We start from the raw sequence: 18,752 nt of genomic DNA on the forward strand, positions 1-18,752 counted from the left end.
TTGTATGAATATTGGGAAGTGGTCGCTGCCAAACAAAGAATTTAGCACTTGCCATGAGCATTGGGGCGCTATATTAGAAGAGCAAAACGTGACATCAATATTGGAGAAGGTGTTGTGGGTGGAAAAATGTGTGGCGGATCCATCGTTAAGACAGATAATATTGGATGCAAGTAGCGCATCTTCAACTTTTTCGCCTCTTGAATTTGTGTTTGTAGATCCCCATAATGTACTCCAGGCGTTTATGTCTCCTCCTAAAATAAGTGGTTTATCTAATTGGTTTATCAATTGCAGAATATCAGAAGAAGCAAAATCTTGTGTGGGTGGAATGTAGATGCAAGCTGCTGCTAGTTTTGTTGGTGCATTAATTTCAATGGCAACTACTGAGAGATTAGACCGAACAGGTAGTACTTTGTGGGGTATGCTTCTTCTTATTAAAATAGCAGCGCCTTGTTTTTTTGTTGTTACGTGCGGGAGATTGTAAAAATAGCCTACGTAGGATTTTGGCGTGTGAGCAGGTTGATTATGTGGAATATGAGTTTCATTAAGGAAGATCATGGATGGAGTGTAAGAATTGATAAGAGTTTCTAGTTCGTGATAATTGTTGGCATATCCGTTCATATTCCATTGTATGATCGACAGCATACCGAAAAAAGTAAAGACAAGAAACAGAAAAGGGAGAAATATAAATAGCTAGTGAGTGGGGAGAGAAAATTGAGTCTTGGCAACTATGAGTGAACTATGCTTAGCATAGCCCGTCTAGTCGCGTGAAGAAGAATGTTTAAGACTTGAGCAATTAGCGAATTGCGCAATGTCATTTAACTTAGCGCTTGCTATGGTGGATTGCATTGTTTCGCTGAGCTGAGAGTTTAGAAAGGTGGGGAGATTGGTATTGGAACTTTGGGATGGGGGGTATAAAGCGGTAAGGCTTATTGCATTTGATTTTAATGAAGAGGTGGATGGTGTATCGATTGGTGGTGATATAGGAATGATGTTTGCATTATTGTTTGTTGTTGTAGTTTTTACAGTGGGTATATTAATTTTGTTGGTTGCTATGGGAGCAGGTCGCTTAGTAATTTCAGAGAATGATTGAAGAGGAGTGGGGGAGGGAGCTTGCGCTCTGTATTTCTTTGCTGCTTCGCGCATACTGCACTTTTCTACCGTTTTTATTTTTAATATTTCTTTCGCTTGTTGGAATTTTGGGCAAATAATTGAGGACGCGGGATGTTCACCAGAACAATTTGCGCACATTAATCTTGAGCATTTTTCTTCTTCGTGCGGAGGGAAATTGCAATTAACGCATGATGGAAGATTTTTACAATGCTTTAGTGTATGACCAAGCTTTTGGCAAGATTTGCAACGCATTGGGTTGGGGAAGTATGGGCGAACAGAAATTTTCCTCCATGCAACATCTATACTTTCGGGAAGTTTGTAGCTTTCGAAGGTTAAAAGTAACGCACCTGATGGTGTTAGAACTCCTTCAGTTTTTCTCTGAAATCTGTAAATGGATGTTACACCATATGCTTCTAAGCCTTCAACAATTTCGTTGTCTGGGACGTGATTGAGGAACGGAGCGAAAATTGTGCCTTTGACACTATTGAGTTGCTCATGGTATTTTGCTTCGATTTGGCAGATGCCTGAGAGGTTTTTGATGTTGACGAATTTTTCGGCAATTTTTTTTATTTTTTGCAAGTAGCAAGAGATTTCCATCTCTCATCTCTGTGATTTTCACATCTTTGCTTATGGCGTTAAGGGCTTTATGTACCAAAAAACATGAAAAACGTGATAGAGGCTTGTTGTTGTCGCACGATTTTAATACAATGAACTTAGGATCGTCGTTTTTTGTAATGTTTACAAGAGGGAGATCAGGAAACTCTTCAACAGATTTTTTGGCTTTTTTCCTTTTTGATTGTGGACTAGAGGAAAGCAGGGCAAACCTGTTTTCCCCTAGGTTAGTAGCCCCGGGGGGCATGATTACACTTTTTGTTATTAGTCACTTGGTAGAGAATACCTTTGTTCGCACAAACAGAAGAAACACGCGGGATAGAAGAACACGCGCAAAAGAAGAATAAATTAAAGATAACTGCACTTTATTTGTTAATTAATTATAATATATAAATAACAATGTTAGCTTTAATTTATTTAATTATAATAAAATTTATGTAAATATGTATTAAAAATAATAAAATTAATAATTTAAAAATTAAAAAGTTTTGTTTGAAATTTTAAGAAATTTTTAAAGTAGGAATCAGAAGGTGCAACCCTGCATCAGCTGTTTAAAATGGGATATTAGAGCAGGACAGATATATTTTTGTATATGACACTGATGAATGAGCGCAACAGAGATGTATGATCACATGTATACGGACGTGAGAGGAGAAAACTGGGTAGAATCTTCACGCGGCCTATGGTAATCTACCCACACTTTACTACCTACCGATGCGGCAAGTTTAAACTACACTTTGAGTGTGTGTGTGCTCGTGTCTGCTCTTCGTCAACAACTTTGAATCGTTTTCAATATCCTTTTTATCCTTGACCGCATAATGAAAGTTTATAGACAAGCGGTTGCTTGCAGACTTGTTGTTTGGTTTTCAACTAACTTTTGATTTTTAGCTTTTTGGTTTTATTGGGTCGTTTAATAGTTTCTTCAGTTTTATTTTCTATTGTAATTTCAATTTCTTTCTTATTATTATTTTTTTCGCCTTTCTTAGGGACCTTTAATTTATGGTTTTTTCGTATTGATACATTTGTTTTCGGCTTAAAACAAATGTTTAAAACAATGGTGTATTTAGTAACAATCATACTCGACAATTTGTGTTGTCCATTCGAATTTCAACGAAAACACTGCCTTCCGAATGGTGTTCTTGCAGACGTACAGCATTTTTAAACTCGCTATGAAACTAAGTGCTTCAAATTACATCCAAGGGTAAGACAGAAAATGGAATTCGAGACAAATTTACGTGCATTATTTAACATGATTTAAATTTCCATAGATTCTTTTTGTTTCCTCCAACTCAACTTTCACACAACGACAGTGCCAACAAGCGCCGGACTCGGGTGAGCAAGATTTGAGTATTCTCATAATTTTTTAAATTTCAGAAGAATACACTTTTTTTCCGCAATGTGATAATTATAAAAATCAACGAAATTTTTGTGTATTTACCGCACGAGTTCCGGAATTTTATCCGCTCTTTGTTCCTTATTTTGTATTTTTATACTCTCGCAACAAAGTTGCTAAGGAGAGTATTATAGTTTTTGTTCACATAACGGTTGTTTGTAAGTCCTAAAACTAAAAGAATTAGATATAGGGTATATACCAAGTGATCAGTGAAATCCGGATGTCTGTCTGTCCGTCCGTGCAAACTGTAACTTGAGTAAAAATTGAGATATCATGATGAAACTTGGTAAGAAGGTTAAGTTCGAAGATGAGCAAAATCGGCCAACTGTCACGCCCACAAAATGGCGGAAACCGAAAACCTATAAAGTGTCATAACTAAGCCATAAATAAAGATATTAAAGTGAAATTTGGCACAAAGGATCGCATTAGTGAGGGGCATATTTGGACGTAATTTTTTTGGAAAAGTGGGCGTGGCCCCGCCCCCTACTAAGTTTTTTGTACGTATCTCGGAAACTACTATAGCTATGTCAACCAAACTCTACAGAGTCGTTTTCTTCAGGTATTTCCATATACAGTTCAAAAATGGAAGAAATCGGATAATAACCACGCCCACCTCCCATACAAAGGTTATGTTGAAAATCACTAAAAGTGCGTTAACGGACTAACAAAAACGTCAGAAACACTAAATTTTACGGAAGAAATTGCAGAAGGAAGCTTCACCCAGGCTTTTTTTAAAACTTGAAAATGGGAGTGGCATCGCCCACTTATGGACCAAAAACCATATCTCAGGAACTACTCCACCGATTTCAATGAAATTCGGTATATAATATTTTCTTAACACCCTGATAACATGTACGAAATATAGGTGAAATCGGTTCACAACCACGCCTTCTTCCAATATAACGCTATTTTGAATTCCATCTGATGCCTTCTCTGTATAATACGAGTATATACATTAGGAACCAATGATGATAGCGGAATAAAACTTTACACAAATACGGTATTTGAAAAATATGTAAATGACGGATAATGAAATATCGATTATCACTTTATCATGCGAGAGTATAAAATGTTCGGTGACACCCGAACTTAGCCCTTCCTTACTTGTTTTTTTAATTTTTGCTCAACTTTTATCTCACCATTTTCTTTGGCATTGCTTATTTGTGTAATGTTATGTTGTTGTTGACTCCGTCAGTGTTGCAACACTTTTCGGTATTATATTGCATAAACTTGTTAACTTTCGCAACGGATTTCTTTTTTCGATTGTTTGATGTTTTGTCACTTACTAGGTTCTTATTCCTTGCTTCTTTTCACACCCATCTCTACTACAACACTGATTATCGAAAAATTTTATCTGTAGTCCAACAAGTAAATTGTAAAGCGCTTCACTTATTTAATCCCAGCTATGCTCGACTCAACTGATTAAGAGCTTTGTCAGCGATATAATAATCATTTGCCCGCCCTTCTTTCCACAACATTTTTCTTGGTGGCTAGTAACGGGGTTGCTTTCATTTCTTTGTGGCTGGTGCGACCCAAACTGTCAATTACAATGATCCCGGTTTGAAGGTCAAAAGATTTCAAGGTAAAAGTACGAGGAGATCAGTCTTGAATACTACACACAAATCGGTGAAGCAGCAGCATTGTTCAATTTGACGTCGTCTACGTTCATCTTTTGACGGACAAGCTGCCGTAGCAAACAAAAGTTTCTGAGGTGGCAGCCGCTGGCTTTTTCTTTACATCTATTTTCGCTTTTCATTATTTTTTCTATTCAAAGAGTTACTAACCTCTCTCTTCGCGTCTATCAAAGGGGATTCAATTTGTTCATTGTGCTGTGGAGTAAATCATTGCTCATACTTTGGCTCTATATTGTGGCTGTGCGCAAACAACTATCTAGTGATTTCCAGTTCGCTTTGACAAATATTTATGAGTACGTATCTGCGTAGAACATTCGCCGGAAATCTCGTTAAATGGCAGGACTGAAAGTAATCGCTTTTTATACTCTCGCAACAATGTTGCTAAGGAGAGTATTATAGTTTTGTTCACATAACGGTTGTTTGTAAGTCCTAAAACTAAAAGAGTCAGATATAGGGTTATATATACCAAAGTGATCAGGGTGACGAGTAGAGTCGAAATCCGGATGTCTGTCTGTCCGTCCGTCCGTCTGTCCGTCCGTCCGTCCGTGCAAGCTGTAACTTGAGTAAAAATTGAGATATCATGATGAAACTTAGTACACGTATTCCTTGGCTCCATAAGAAGGTTAAGTTCGAAGATGGGCAAAATCGGCCCCCTGCCACGCCCACAAAATGGCGGAAACCGAAAACCTATAAAGTGTCATAACTAAGCCATAAATAAAGATAATTAAGTGAAATTTGGCACAAAGGATCGCATTAGGGAGGGGCATATTTGGGCGCAATTGTTTTGGAAAGGTGGGCGTGGCCCCGCCCCCTACTAAGTTTTTTGTACATATCTCGGAAACTACTATAGCTATGTCAACCAAACTCTACAGAGTCGTTTTCTTCAGGTATTTCCATATACAGTTCAAAAATGGAAGAAATCGGATAATAACCACGCCCACCTCCCATACAAAGGTTATGTTCAAAATCGCTAAAAGTGCGTTAACGGACTAACAAAAACGTCAGAAACACTAAATTTTACGGAAAAAATTGCAGAAGGAAGCTACACCCAGGCTTTTTTTAAAAATTGAAAATGGGAGTGGCCTCGCCCACTTATGGACCAAAAACCATATCTCAGGAACTACTCCACCGATTCTAATGAAACTCGGTATATAATGTTTTCTTAAAACCCTGATGACATGTACGAAATATGGGTGAAATCGGTTCACAACCACGCCTTCTTCCAATATAACGCTATTTTGAATTCCATCTGATGCCTTCTCTGTATAATACGAGTATATACATTAGGAACCAATGATGATGGCGGAATAAAACTTTACAAAAATACGGTATTTGAAAAATATGTAAATGACGTATAATGAAATCTCGATTATCACTTTACCATGCGAGAGTATAAAATGTTCGGTGACACCCGAACTTAGCCCTTCCTTACTTGTTGACTGTTACGTTAATGGCATTGATGACTTTCAATGATAGGAGGCTGGAAAATTCTTAAAGTACCATTACTATTAGGCTAAATTCACAATTTTTTTTTAGGGGATGTACTAGTTTTTAAAAGAAGCATGATATACATAGCTCCAACAGTTATCTTTAAATGATTTTTGATAAAAAAAAGACCCATGTTCAGCTCGTCAAATAGTTTTACAGAGCCAGACTCTGAATAGTCACTTAAACATTGGAGAGACTGATCTCAGTCGAAGCTGTGGAACATTGAGCTTGGCTTGATATACCTCAATAAAAGTGTTATGGTATTCAATCATTGTGGGCCTACAGCACGAGTTTTATGAATGCATAATCATAAAAGAGGTTTCTGAACAAATATGTAGATATATAAAATTATCCTCGTCGTCCGACTGACACTTCATTGAGTCTTCTGGACTAACTATATAAAAAAAAAGAAAAATTTCTGCAGCCTATATAAAATTTAATAGCTTTCACAAAATCAACGAATTCTATTTCCCATAATTCAAAGAGAACAATAGCATAACCTTTCAAGTAGTTATTGTATTTTAAATGTACACTTTATATACAAATAACTTCAATACTTTAATATAGCTTTGAAGAGCAGTCTACAATCCAATCAATATTTAAACAACACCTTATTTGATGAACTAAAAACATTTATTCACAAATAACTCTAAACATTTCCTCACATAGTGATATATATCATATTTATTATGTACTAATCATCCTCGCAGGTTAAAACTTGTCTATAAAGTAACAATGTTTTATTAATCTTGCACTAATAAAAGAACTCATTTGAAGTCGTGAATAATTCACACAGAGAATGGGAACAATATAAGCTGATAATATTTCGAACGTGTGTATGTTTATGTACATATATATGTATGTGTGTTTTTTCCCCAAAAGCGCAAAATTTTACTTAATTAAGCTTTATAAATACCAATTGTATTTGTGTTGTGGGAGTTGTGTCTTAAGGCATGCCACCTACCAACAACAGGGCCAAAAGCCATGTGGCAAAATAAATAAAGTAGGCAACGCTGTAGGGAAAAGGGAATGTTATACTACAAACTGCAGGGCTCGATTTTGACTTCACCCTATTTTAATGTTGAAATATAAAATATGTTTTATTAAAATTTGTGCACAAAAAACTAGATATAATAATATATATCGAATTTACGTTTTCGGAATTTTGAAGCTATCGTCTACTGTGTAGGTTATGTATTGAATTTTTTCTTTTCATTTTCTAATTTTGTACAACTTCGACTCTTGGCGAAAAATAAAGATTAAAGATCATGTTAGTGCTGAAATTTTCTAATCTTTTTCACATATGCAGAGCACTAGTAGGGACCTATTTTGAAACTAGTGCCCTCTTTTATATTTACAATAAGTTAAATTGTGAATTTGCCAAATTCGAAAACTCATGCAAAGTTAACTGGCTTTCTGAGCGGAGAAATACTCAAAGCTATGTATGTTGGTAAAGCTGTTGCTTACACTGTCTGCAACACAGCAAATTGCACATAGGAACAAATGTAGATTCTAAGAGGGAGGCGCAGTAAACAATTTGCGAATGAATTGCAAAACATTTATAGCAGCAGTTCAAGTACCTAGTGAAGCCAGAGAATCACGTGCTGAACACATAGAGAGCGATACGACATGACAGCACGACAGTGAACTGTAAATGGCGCCGTGAAGGCTACTACATAAACATTTGTAAGAAGGCAGCGACACAAAACAACACAGCTGTCCATTTCGTATGTCCACAAAATCGTTGTTGCCTTTCACTTCAATGAAATTTTAATATTTTGTTCAAAGTGAAATTTTTTTGCAAAAAATAAGTAAATACATAGGTAAATTTATTTGTTTTAAATTGTCAATTGTTATTCCAAATGATTTAACACAGCTATTGTATGCTTCTCTTTGTAAAATAACATCAGGTTTGTTAGAGCTTTGAATAATTTTACATTTTACATATTATTGGCATCCTCTCCTCTCTCCTTTCCTCTCTTCTCTACTGTCGTTGTCAAATTTAGAAATATTTTTAAATTAGCGAGAGCGACAACTGAGTGCCTGCAGTCGTGTAGTCGTGTAGCTGTCTAAAAGGCTAGCCAGTCAAAAACGCTACTCCCTTCCTTCCTTTTCCTTCCTTATCGGCAAAATGTGTGCACAGTAAAAAACGTGGTAAGAACGCAGAAATCAGCCATCTTTGTTTGTTTACATTTGAACAATGTTGCCATTGCCCAATACGCATATATAGTTTTGAGCACATCTTTGCTTTCAATTACAATTTTTTACAATATAAAATACCAAAACTGAAAACAAACTATCAAAAATAGTTTATATATTTATAAATAATAGCATTCGACTCTGATTTTGAGGTATTTTATGAAAATTTCAAACATATTGAAACATATTGAACAGATTCAATTATAAAAGTTGATAATTACTACAGTGTATCGATATTGGCAACCCTGCATTGTGAGAGAGCAATCAGCTGACACGTTTCCACTGCAAAAATCCAAATGTCGTGAATTCTCACGCCATCCCACGTCAAAGAGAGAAGGGAGTAGCGTTTTTTACTGTGCAGTTACATTGCGCGCCCATAAGATAGGTCGTGCCAGCTGACACGACCCACGATTCTGCGTTTTTGACTGGCTAGCCTATAAACAAATGTATCCATAAGAACGTGTGAATTTTTATAAGTGAGATAGGCCGCTTAAAGTCTGACGCGCTCTTCAGAGAAAAAACGGAAGAGACGAAGTGAGAGAGGGAGTGGGAATATAGTGAGGAGAAATTATATAGCAACTATTTTAATGTACTTGTGTTTAGACTGCAATGGAACTTAACTACGCACAAGCAACTCTGAAGCGCTGAACACATAGAGAGCGACAGACTGCAAACTACATCTGTCAAATATTAAAATACACACGTTCTTATCGGCAGTGTTATTTTGACAGCTGCACGACTACACGACTGCAGGCCGACAGTTGTCGTTCTCGCTAACTTCAATATCCTCCTATTTTTGCCAACGACAGTAGAGTTGACAGTAGAATGGAAGATAGAAAGAGGAGGTAGAGTGGTGATGCCACTAATATGTAAAATGTAAAATTATTCACAGCTCTAACAAACTTGAAGTTATTTTACAAATAAAAGCATAAAATAGCTATATTTATAGCTCTATTATATCATTTGTAATTCTTCTTCTTCTTAATTGGCGTAGAAACCGCTTAAGCGATTATAGCCGAGTTAACAACTGCGCGCCAGTCGTTTCTTCTTTTCGCTACATGGCGCCAATTGGATATTCCAAGCGAAGCCAGGTCCTTCTCCACTTGGTCCTTCCTACGGAGTGGAGGTCTTCCTCTTCCTCTGCTTCCCCCGGCGGGTACTGCGTCGAATACTTTCAGAGCTGGAGTGTTTTCGTCCATCCAGACAACATGACCTAGCCAGCGTAGCCGCTGTCTTTTAATTCGCTGAACTATGTCGATGTCGTCGTATATCTCGTACAGCTCATCGTTCCATCGAATGCGGTATTCGCCGTGGCTAACGCGCAAAGGACCATAAATCTTTCGCAGAACTTTTCTCTCGAAAACTCGCAACGTCGAGACAGCCAGGTAGCTTGATGAATCTTCTTATGCTGGAATCTAGTACTACAGATAACCATATTTCGGGCCCCGGCGAAGTCAATCAGCCTCAACCCATTAGGGGATGTTCGTCGTGGAGGCTGAATTTACCGACCGTAGTGCCAAAGACACCTTCTTTGCCCACCCTGGCGTTAAAGTCACCAAGCACGATTTTGACATCGTGGCGGGGGCAGCCTTCATAAGTGCGCTCCAAGCACTCATAAAAGGCATCTTTGGTCACATCGTCCTTCTCTTCCGTCGGGGCGTGGGCGCAGATCAGCGATATGTTGAAGAACCTCGCTTTGATGCGGATTGTGGCTAGACGTTCATTCACCGGAGTGAATGATAGTACTAGGCGACGGAGTCTCTCTCCCACCACGAATCCTACACCAAACTTGCGCTCCTTTATATGGCCACTGTAGTAAATGTCACAAGGACCTACTCGTCGCTGTCCTTGTCCCGTCCATCGCATTTCTTGGACGGCGGTGATGTCAGCCTTTGTTTTTACGAGGACATCAACCAGCTGGGCAGCGGCACCTTCCCAATTAAGGGACCGGACATTCCAGGTGCATGCCCTCAATTCGTAGTCCTTATTTCGTTTGCCATGGTCGTCATCAAAAGGGGGGTCTCTCATCCGAGGCTGGTTATAGCTCTTCACTGGGGGTGTTTTTTTTACGTGGCGGGTCCCAAACCCAGCGCACAACCCTTGTAGGGAATGTTTCGCCTTCTCACTTTAGCTCGCCTTCGAACGGATGTTCTTAGGCTAAACAGAGGATACTTGGTCAAAGACCGGAAGTAGTGAGCTGCTTGAGCCATGTGTAAAAGAATCGTTTTTGGCCACTCCCAAGTGAATGGCGATCAGAGAACTTTCCTCACTTGCGTGAACTTCTACACATGACTCTATCCTCCATTGTAATAACCTATTTACTTATTTTTTGCATAAAAAATTTCACTTAGAACAAAATATTAAAATTTCATTGAAGTGCAAGGTATTAGTATGGCCACAACGAAATTGTGTACATACAAAATGGACAACTGCGTTGTTTTGTGTACATGCCGGCCATTGTGTTGTTGTTGCTTCTCAAAATGTACATGTAGTAAGATGAACAACGACGTTTTCAGTTCACTGTCGTGTTGCTGCAGTCTGTCGCAGTCATTGTGTTTACCACTTGACTTTAGAAATGGATTCAATGAGTACTTCTGTTAATGATAGAGGTCAATTTAGTGAAATAAGACCTCTCATCATCATTTGATCAAAAGTTGAACCATTGCTGGTCATGCTTAAGTCCTTAAATAGTGAACGGTGTGTTGCACTTTTTAAGGCAAAAAACATGTAAAAATCATTCATTTGGAATATAGAGGTCAGTGAAAATTTTATAGCTTAGGTCATGTTGTCGAACACGCTTTCAGCCTATTTGAATAGAATAATTTATTGAATTAGGCTTAAAAGCTCATGGCTTTTGACTTTGAATAAGAATTTTTCAAATATATTCGATCAACAAAAGAACTTTGTTAAAAACAGATGTATTTGGGAAAATATGTATTCTTAATTAGTAAATGGGATTCACTAAGAGAAATATTTCTATTGATTCAACGACTTATAGAACTGGGTTTTTAGTAATAGCTATAAGTTGCCATCCAACGATTTTGTAAAAATAGCATCTTGAAATCATAGACCTAGTTGGATAGACTTATTGAGTTATTACCTGACATGGGCAGTGATCTTAAAGTCACTAAGCAATGTCTAAAATTATAAAAAATATGTTTTTACAACAAAAGTTTTTCTTCCGTGATTTGTTTTTTTCCTGAAATTTACCAACTTTTGGAGGCGACTGAACACTCCCCGAAGTTGTTGGATAACCCCAAAGAGTTATACCTTCAAAACACGTATTGTATATAAGAACACATGAAGAAGAGAATATTACCTTTTTTTACAGGTGTAAAAATATATGAATGTCGTTAGCTGTTAATCCTTGTTGTGTGCCCTCAAACCTCACATTAGCATATCTGTCTCTGTTTGAGCAGCTATTACCACGCTCTGACTTAGCCCGCCTCTCACACGCCGCTGTTTGTTTCCACTCTGATTTTTGCTCTGCATTTATTGTTGTCACCCGAAGCTGTGCGCCGATGCATTAAATTAAAAATAAGCGAATTTACTGAGAAATTTTATTACACTCAATTCACTTGATGCAAGATATGTTTTGTATTTAGCTAATAATGGCAAATCAACTGGATTTGCGGAGTCGTCACAAACAATGCTCCGTAGTGAGCTGAGTGTGGAATAAGCAAATTCAAGCGAATGAAGGGGGAATGTGTAAACACATATGGAAAACATTTGCAAAATGTGTGTATGTATTTATAGGAGGTTTTTTATTCCCTCGCATGCAGAAACGCCAGGGGAGTTACAAAATTCGGTTCATTAAACCACGCAATGCGTTTTTGAAATGAACATGAGTTCAAAATTTCACCATGTCCACTGACTTAGTCCCTACTTAACCGAGATTACGCCTACATCACGCTCTATATCAGCACTTCTACAATATCAAGGGGCTTTGACAATTAGTCTTAGTACTTTTTTTGAAATTGGTGAATGACTTTCTTATTATTTGCGTTAGTACCTCCCCAGAGTTGTGCACCATAGCTCCATATCGGTCGGAGTATTTGTTTATAGATAAGTAACTTATTTTCGTAGCACTGATGTTCTACCAATTAACCAATTAATGTTTTTGAGTCGTATGTCCAGCTCCTTCCGTTTATTTTTTACGTGAGCTTTCCTCCGTAACTTAGAGTCAAATATATGTAATTCCTAAGTATTTAGAGCGGTTAAAGTACGGTATTCGTGCACCTTCTATGAAAATTGGTAAGGCTGTATCTAGTTATATGTGAAAAGAATGTGTATAGACTTAGCTTCACTCAGTTTTATCTGCCATTTCTTTGCTCATTTTAAGATTTTATTTACAGCTTTTTAGAGATTAGTAGTGGACTCGTGTTCTCTACTACCAACAACAAGAAGCGCGGTATCATCTGCAAATGTGGCTGTTGTATAATTGCAGTCTACTGGCAGTTCATGCGCGTATAGAATATAAAGAAGAAGGCCCAACACACTACCTTGTGGAACTCCTAGTTTTATTACCCTAAGGATAGAAAATTTGCCTCCTTTTTAACACGGAAGTAGCGATCTGATAAATACGATTTTATGATGTCGTAATACTGTTTCGGTAAAATCAGTTTCAGTTTCGAAAGCAGTATTTTTTTTCATTAAAGGTTTTTTTTAATAATGTGGGTAATTCTGTATATTTGATCAATCCTAGAATGGTTAAACTGATGCGCGAATTATGGTTTTTCATTCTATGATTTTATTGAGACGTTTTAGGAGAATTTTCTCAAAAAGCTTCGATATTATCGATTGAAGGTGCTCATGTCTCGGAATCGCCGATATCGGACCACTATAGCATATAGCTGCCTTCCGCATTGACCAATAAAAATAAGTTCTTTTATGACCTTTTTATTTATGAAGACTAGGCCAGTATCAGCTATGCGTTTGACCCTAACTCTTTGTAGTTGCTATTGCTATCATTGCCACATGCACTAGCTTCTGCTTACTACTTACATATACATACATATATACTTTGTATAAATTGTGCAATAGCAGCCACTCAACCTAAGTGCTGGCAGAGGCAAGCATAACACGCAAACACAACGTTATTTTACATGCATACGTGTAAATGTTATACTGTCGGGAATAACGTAAGAAGAGCAGAGAGACAGACATCAATTTAAACAATTTATTAGTTATAATACGGCAAATGTTTACGATTCACTTGATGTAAAGCAGCAGATTTTCAACGCGACGTGTTTAGTACACACATACGAAATTCCAAAATGTAATACATGTGTCTATAGATTGAGGCAAAGCGCTTTGAAATTTAAAACGGAATCACCAAATCATAAAGAATATATGTATGTATGTATATTCGTCTTGGATATCTTTGCAATCCCAAGATAGTTGCTCTTTACGGCATTTTAAGGGACTTAAAGTAACTTTATATGTATGCAGTACTGAATACGTTCATTAACAATAAGTAAAAAAATGCTAAGTTCAGCCCGAACCGAACATTTTGCACTCTCGCAATTTGCAAGGACCAAATATAAGGATATACTTTCCCTTTGTCGGCAAAACTATTTATTAAACAAGTATAGAAGGATTAAGTTCAAGTGCAATCGAACTTTTTATATTCTTGCAACTTGTAAGGATCAAAGCCGCAGAAATTCCTTCAGATGCTGGTAAATCTTTATATTATTAATTAATTAACTCACCGCTATAATTTTTAAGAAAACTTGTCTATTTAGCTTCATTAAAACATCACGCATTTTGTCTAACCTGAACGGTTTAAAATGAGTATATTAGGGGCAAAGAAACGGACGGGCTGATTGAATTAATTTTGACGTTGCTCGGATATACTTGATATTATATTATTTTGCATAAAACTTGTTAGAACAAATAAGAAAGTGTTAAGTTCTGGAGCGAACAAACATTTCATATACTTGCAACTTGCAAAACTCTAAGCCAGGCATCCCTTTAAGATGCAAAACGTCAACCAGAAGATCGGAATCTAAACAGTTTATAAATACATATACTTTATATAACTCATATACTGACAGACATGTTCGGCATAAAATTTATTAGAGAAACGAAAAGCATAAACATAGTATCGACCCGACTTATCTATTAACTATTATCATTCCACATGCCAAAAAAATTGTCCCATACATACAAAAACCAATCGTATGGAGTAAAGTCAGTAGTGGTTCTTTCCTTGAGCAAATTAGGTTATTTTATCCTCCGATTACGTCCATCTACTAACTCCTCATTTTCTTTGACAAGTTTCATCAAGATATCTTATTTTTCACCCAAGTTACAGCTTGCACGGACGGATGAACGGACAGACAGACAGCCACCCGGATTTCAATTCGTCTCGTCATCCTGATTATATATATGTATGTATGTATATGTATATCTATCTCGATTAGTCTTAGAGCAAGAGTTGCAAGAGTTTAAAAATGTAGCGGAAAAAGTCAAGACTGCTTATTCGACGAAGGGATCAAAAGGATACAATCATATTTGGAATCTTATTAACCTATATTAAAGGTTTTAATACAATATTTTATATAAAACTATACATATGTATTAGAGTGATTCAAAAAAAAAAAAAAAATTTTCGTTTCGTACTTGGAAAAATAGGTTCCTAGACACCTCTAAGAAAACCTCTCCAAACATGAGTTTTTAATTGTAACGGGAAGGTCCTCCTACATACAGTTTTCCATTTTTTCTTATTATCAAATAGAAAAATTTATATTTCGCTTCCATCATCGTCAAACATCAATGCATATTAAGGTGGAAAAATAGGTTCCTAGACACCTCTAAAAAAGCCTCTCCCAAAAACCTTATTCATAATGATTTTTTTCATTGAGTTATAAAATTCATAAGAAATAAAAAATTTTCCCAAAAATAATCAAACTTCAACCGTTAATATCTTTTAAACAGTTGGGTTTACGAAAAAATCACATAAGACCTTTTTTGTAGAGCATTCAATTTCCTACAAAATCTAAGGAACAAGATATTTTTTCAAGTAGTTGGAAGCGAGATATAAATTTTTCTATCTGATAATAAGAAAAAATAGAAAACTGTATGTAGGAGGACCTTCCCGTTACAATTAAAAACTCATGTTTGGAGAGGTTTTCTTAGAGGTGTCTAAGAACCTATTTTTCCAAGTACGAAACGAAAAAAAAATGATATTTTTTTTTTATTATGAGCACATGCTTATGTTTGGAAACACATTTTTAATACCCTAAACAAGATATGGCAAGTTTGCCACGATGCCTCTAACACGCAGAAGAAAACATCGGATACCCTACAAGATATATGTACATATTCTAAATGATCAACGTGAGGAGCTGGGTCGATCTAGCCATGACCGTCTGACTGTCCGTCCGTCAACTTAATTTACTCAACACATTCGATGTTGGAGACTTGAGAAGTTATAATCCGCTTATGAAAACTTTTAGACTTGAGATGGTATAAGTACACCTTAAGAGCAGTATTTATGCAGTTTTATTCCTATTTCTTCAATGAAATAGTAATAATAAAATTGTTCTCAGCAAGTGTGGTGAATGTGGCTTTAATGGTTTGTGAGATAGATACCTTTAGCCTTATGAGTTTAATTTATGTATAACATATTAGTTTCTGATGTTATAGTTGCTAAAATAAAAAATAACAAGTAAGGAAGGGCTAAGTTCGGGTGTCACCGAACATTTTATACTCTCGCATGATAAAGTGATAATCGAGATTTCATTATACGTCATTTACATATTTTTCAAATACCGTATTTGTGTAAAGTTTTATTCCGCTATCATCATTGGTTCCTAATGTATACAGAGAAGGCATCAGATGGAATTCAAAATAGCGTTATATTGGAAGAAGGCGTGGTTGTGAACCGATTTCACCCATATTTCGTACATGTCATCAGGGTGTTAAGAAAATATTATATACCGAATTTCGTTGAAATCGGTTGAGTAGTTCCTGAGATATGGTTTTTGGTCCATAAGTGGGCGAGGCCACGCCCATTTTCAATTTTTAAAAAAGGCCTGGATGCAACTTCCTTCTGCCATTTCTTCCGTAAAATTTAGTGTTTCTGACGTTTTTTGTTAGTCGGTTAACGCACCTTTAGTGATTTTCAACATAACCTATGTATGGGAGGTGGGCGTGGTTATTATCCGATTTCTTCCATTTTTGAACTGTATATGGAAATATCTGAAGAAAACGACTCTGTAGACTTTGGCTGACATAGCTATAGTAGTTTCCGAGATATGTACAAAAAACTTAGTAGGGGGCGGGGCCACGCCCACTTTTCCAAAACAATTGCGTCCAAATATGCCCCTCCCTAATGCGATCCTTTGTGCCAAATTTCACTTCAATATCTTTATTTATGGCTTAGTTACGACACTTTATAGATTTTCGGTTTCCGCCATTTTGTGGGCGTGGCAGTGGGCCGATTTTGCCCATCTTCGAACTTAACCTTCTTATGGAGCCAAGAAATACGTGTACCAAGTTTTATCATGATATCTCAATTTTTACTCAAGTTACAGCTTGCACGGACGGACGGACAGACGGACGGACGGACGGACAGACGGACGGACAGACAGACATCCGGATTTCAACTCTACTCGTCACCCTGATCACTTTGGTATATATAACCCTATATCTGACTCTTTTAGTTTTAGGACTTACAAACAACCGTTATGTGAACAAAACTATAATACTCTCCTTAGCAACTTTGTTGCGAGAGTATAAAAATAGTTAATAAAATACAAGTGCAAGCAATTGTACCCAAAAAATAAGGTAACATTGTATTTATTTTGAAAATTCTTTATTTATTCTTCCAAATCAATTTCATCCGCTTCAAAGTAATCCCCTCCCGATGCAATGCACTTATGCCAACGGATTTTCCAATCTACGAAACACTGGTTTGTAGTCACTTTCCGGGATGGCCTACAGTTCCGTCTTCGCTGCGGCTTGAATCTCCTCTATCGTATAAAAACGGTGTCCCCGGAGCGGTCTTTTGAGCTTGGTGAACAGCCAGAAGTCGCGCGGCGCCAGATCAGGTGAATACGGTGGTTGCGGAACCATATGGGTTGAATTTTTGGCGAAATGATCAGGAATTACGAGGGCAGTATGGGATGGTGCATTATCGTGGTGTAAAAACCAAGAATTGTCTTTCCACTATTCCTGCCTTTTTAGGCGGATAGCGTTACACAAACGATGCATAACGTTCAAATAATATTCCTTGTTGACTGTTTGACCGGTTGGAAGGAATTCATAATGCACAACACCACGATAATCGAAGAAAACAGTCAACATGACCTTGATTTTTGAGCGACTTTGGCGCGATTTTTTGGTCTCGGCTCTCTTTTGGCACGATATTCGCTCGATTGATCGGTTGTTTCGAGGTCGTAAGCATAGATCCAAGTCTCATCGCCAGTTATAATGCGTTTCATGACACCCTGGTAGTCGGAAATCGGCATCGATTCACAACTTCAACGCGACGCCTTTTTACCAAAAAATTCAATGTTTTCGGTACCAGTCAAGATTTGACGCGCTTGAGGCCTAAAACATCCTTCAAAATGGTATTGGCTGAGCCTTTGATATGCCAACTTCATCAGCAAGATCTCTAATTGTTAATCGACGGTTTTTCAACACCAAATCTTTGATTTGTTGAACGTGAGCTTCGTCGGTTGAGGTTGATGGTCGCCCTGGACGCTCTTCGTCTTCGACACATTCACGGCCGGCTTGGAACTCACTATACCACTTGTAAACATTTTTTTAGACACAGCCTCATCACCAAAGGCTTTCTGCACCATCCTCAACGTACCCGCAGCAGAAAATTGATTCCGTAAACAAAATTTAATGCAAATTCTTTGCTCAACAAATTTCGACATCGCAAAAAACGAAAAACTCACTTTTAGCAGCTCACAAAACGACACGTATCTCAAACACTAATGAATATTTTGACACGAAATTTGACATAAATGTGACTGACAGTACTACCAACCTAAAAAAAAATATCTACAAATCCTTAGACACGCGGAGTTTAAATTCAAATGTCACCTTATTTTTTGGGCACAGTATTTCCTTTTAATTTGCCTTGGCTTTCATTAATTCCAAATAAATTTGGATTTTATGCTTTTGTTAGTACCAGGTTTGAACTTTTTTATTTTTATTTAAAATTTCTCAAAAACTAAATTAAATTTTTCTGCGAAGAAGGAACCAATTTGAATGTAATTATAAGTGGACAGTTATAAAACCTCAAAGGTGGTTAAAAATCAATTTAGAGAAATTTCTTGAGACCGGATATATACTTGTAT

General features: G+C 37.0%; 1 protein-coding gene and 2 long non-coding RNA genes across 3 annotated transcripts in view; 1 reads left to right on the top strand and 2 right to left on the bottom strand.

Moving 5' to 3' along the window:
• Positions 1–5,209, bottom strand: part of LOC126754712 (uncharacterized) — a 41,198-nt gene extending 35,989 nt beyond the window's left edge. The window contains exon 1 of the long non-coding RNA XR_007666394.1: positions 4,402–5,209. This is a non-coding gene — a long non-coding RNA (uncharacterized LOC126754712). The remainder of the gene's footprint in view (positions 1–4,401) is intronic.
• The window catches only part of LOC126754583 (uncharacterized), a 286,545-nt gene that overhangs the window by 68,154 nt on the left and 199,639 nt on the right, over positions 1–18,752 (bottom strand). The window lies entirely within an intron of this gene.
• LOC126754734 (uncharacterized) lies at positions 3,398–5,716 on the top strand. Its single transcript, XR_007666416.1, has 2 exons — positions 3,398–3,579; positions 5,542–5,716. It is a non-coding gene; the product is annotated as an uncharacterized LOC126754734 (long non-coding RNA).

The sequence above is a fragment of the Bactrocera neohumeralis genome, chromosome 4, assembly GCF_024586455.1.
Source record: "Bactrocera neohumeralis isolate Rockhampton chromosome 4, APGP_CSIRO_Bneo_wtdbg2-racon-allhic-juicebox.fasta_v2, whole genome shotgun sequence".
NCBI lineage: Eukaryota > Metazoa > Arthropoda > Insecta > Diptera > Tephritidae > Bactrocera > Bactrocera neohumeralis.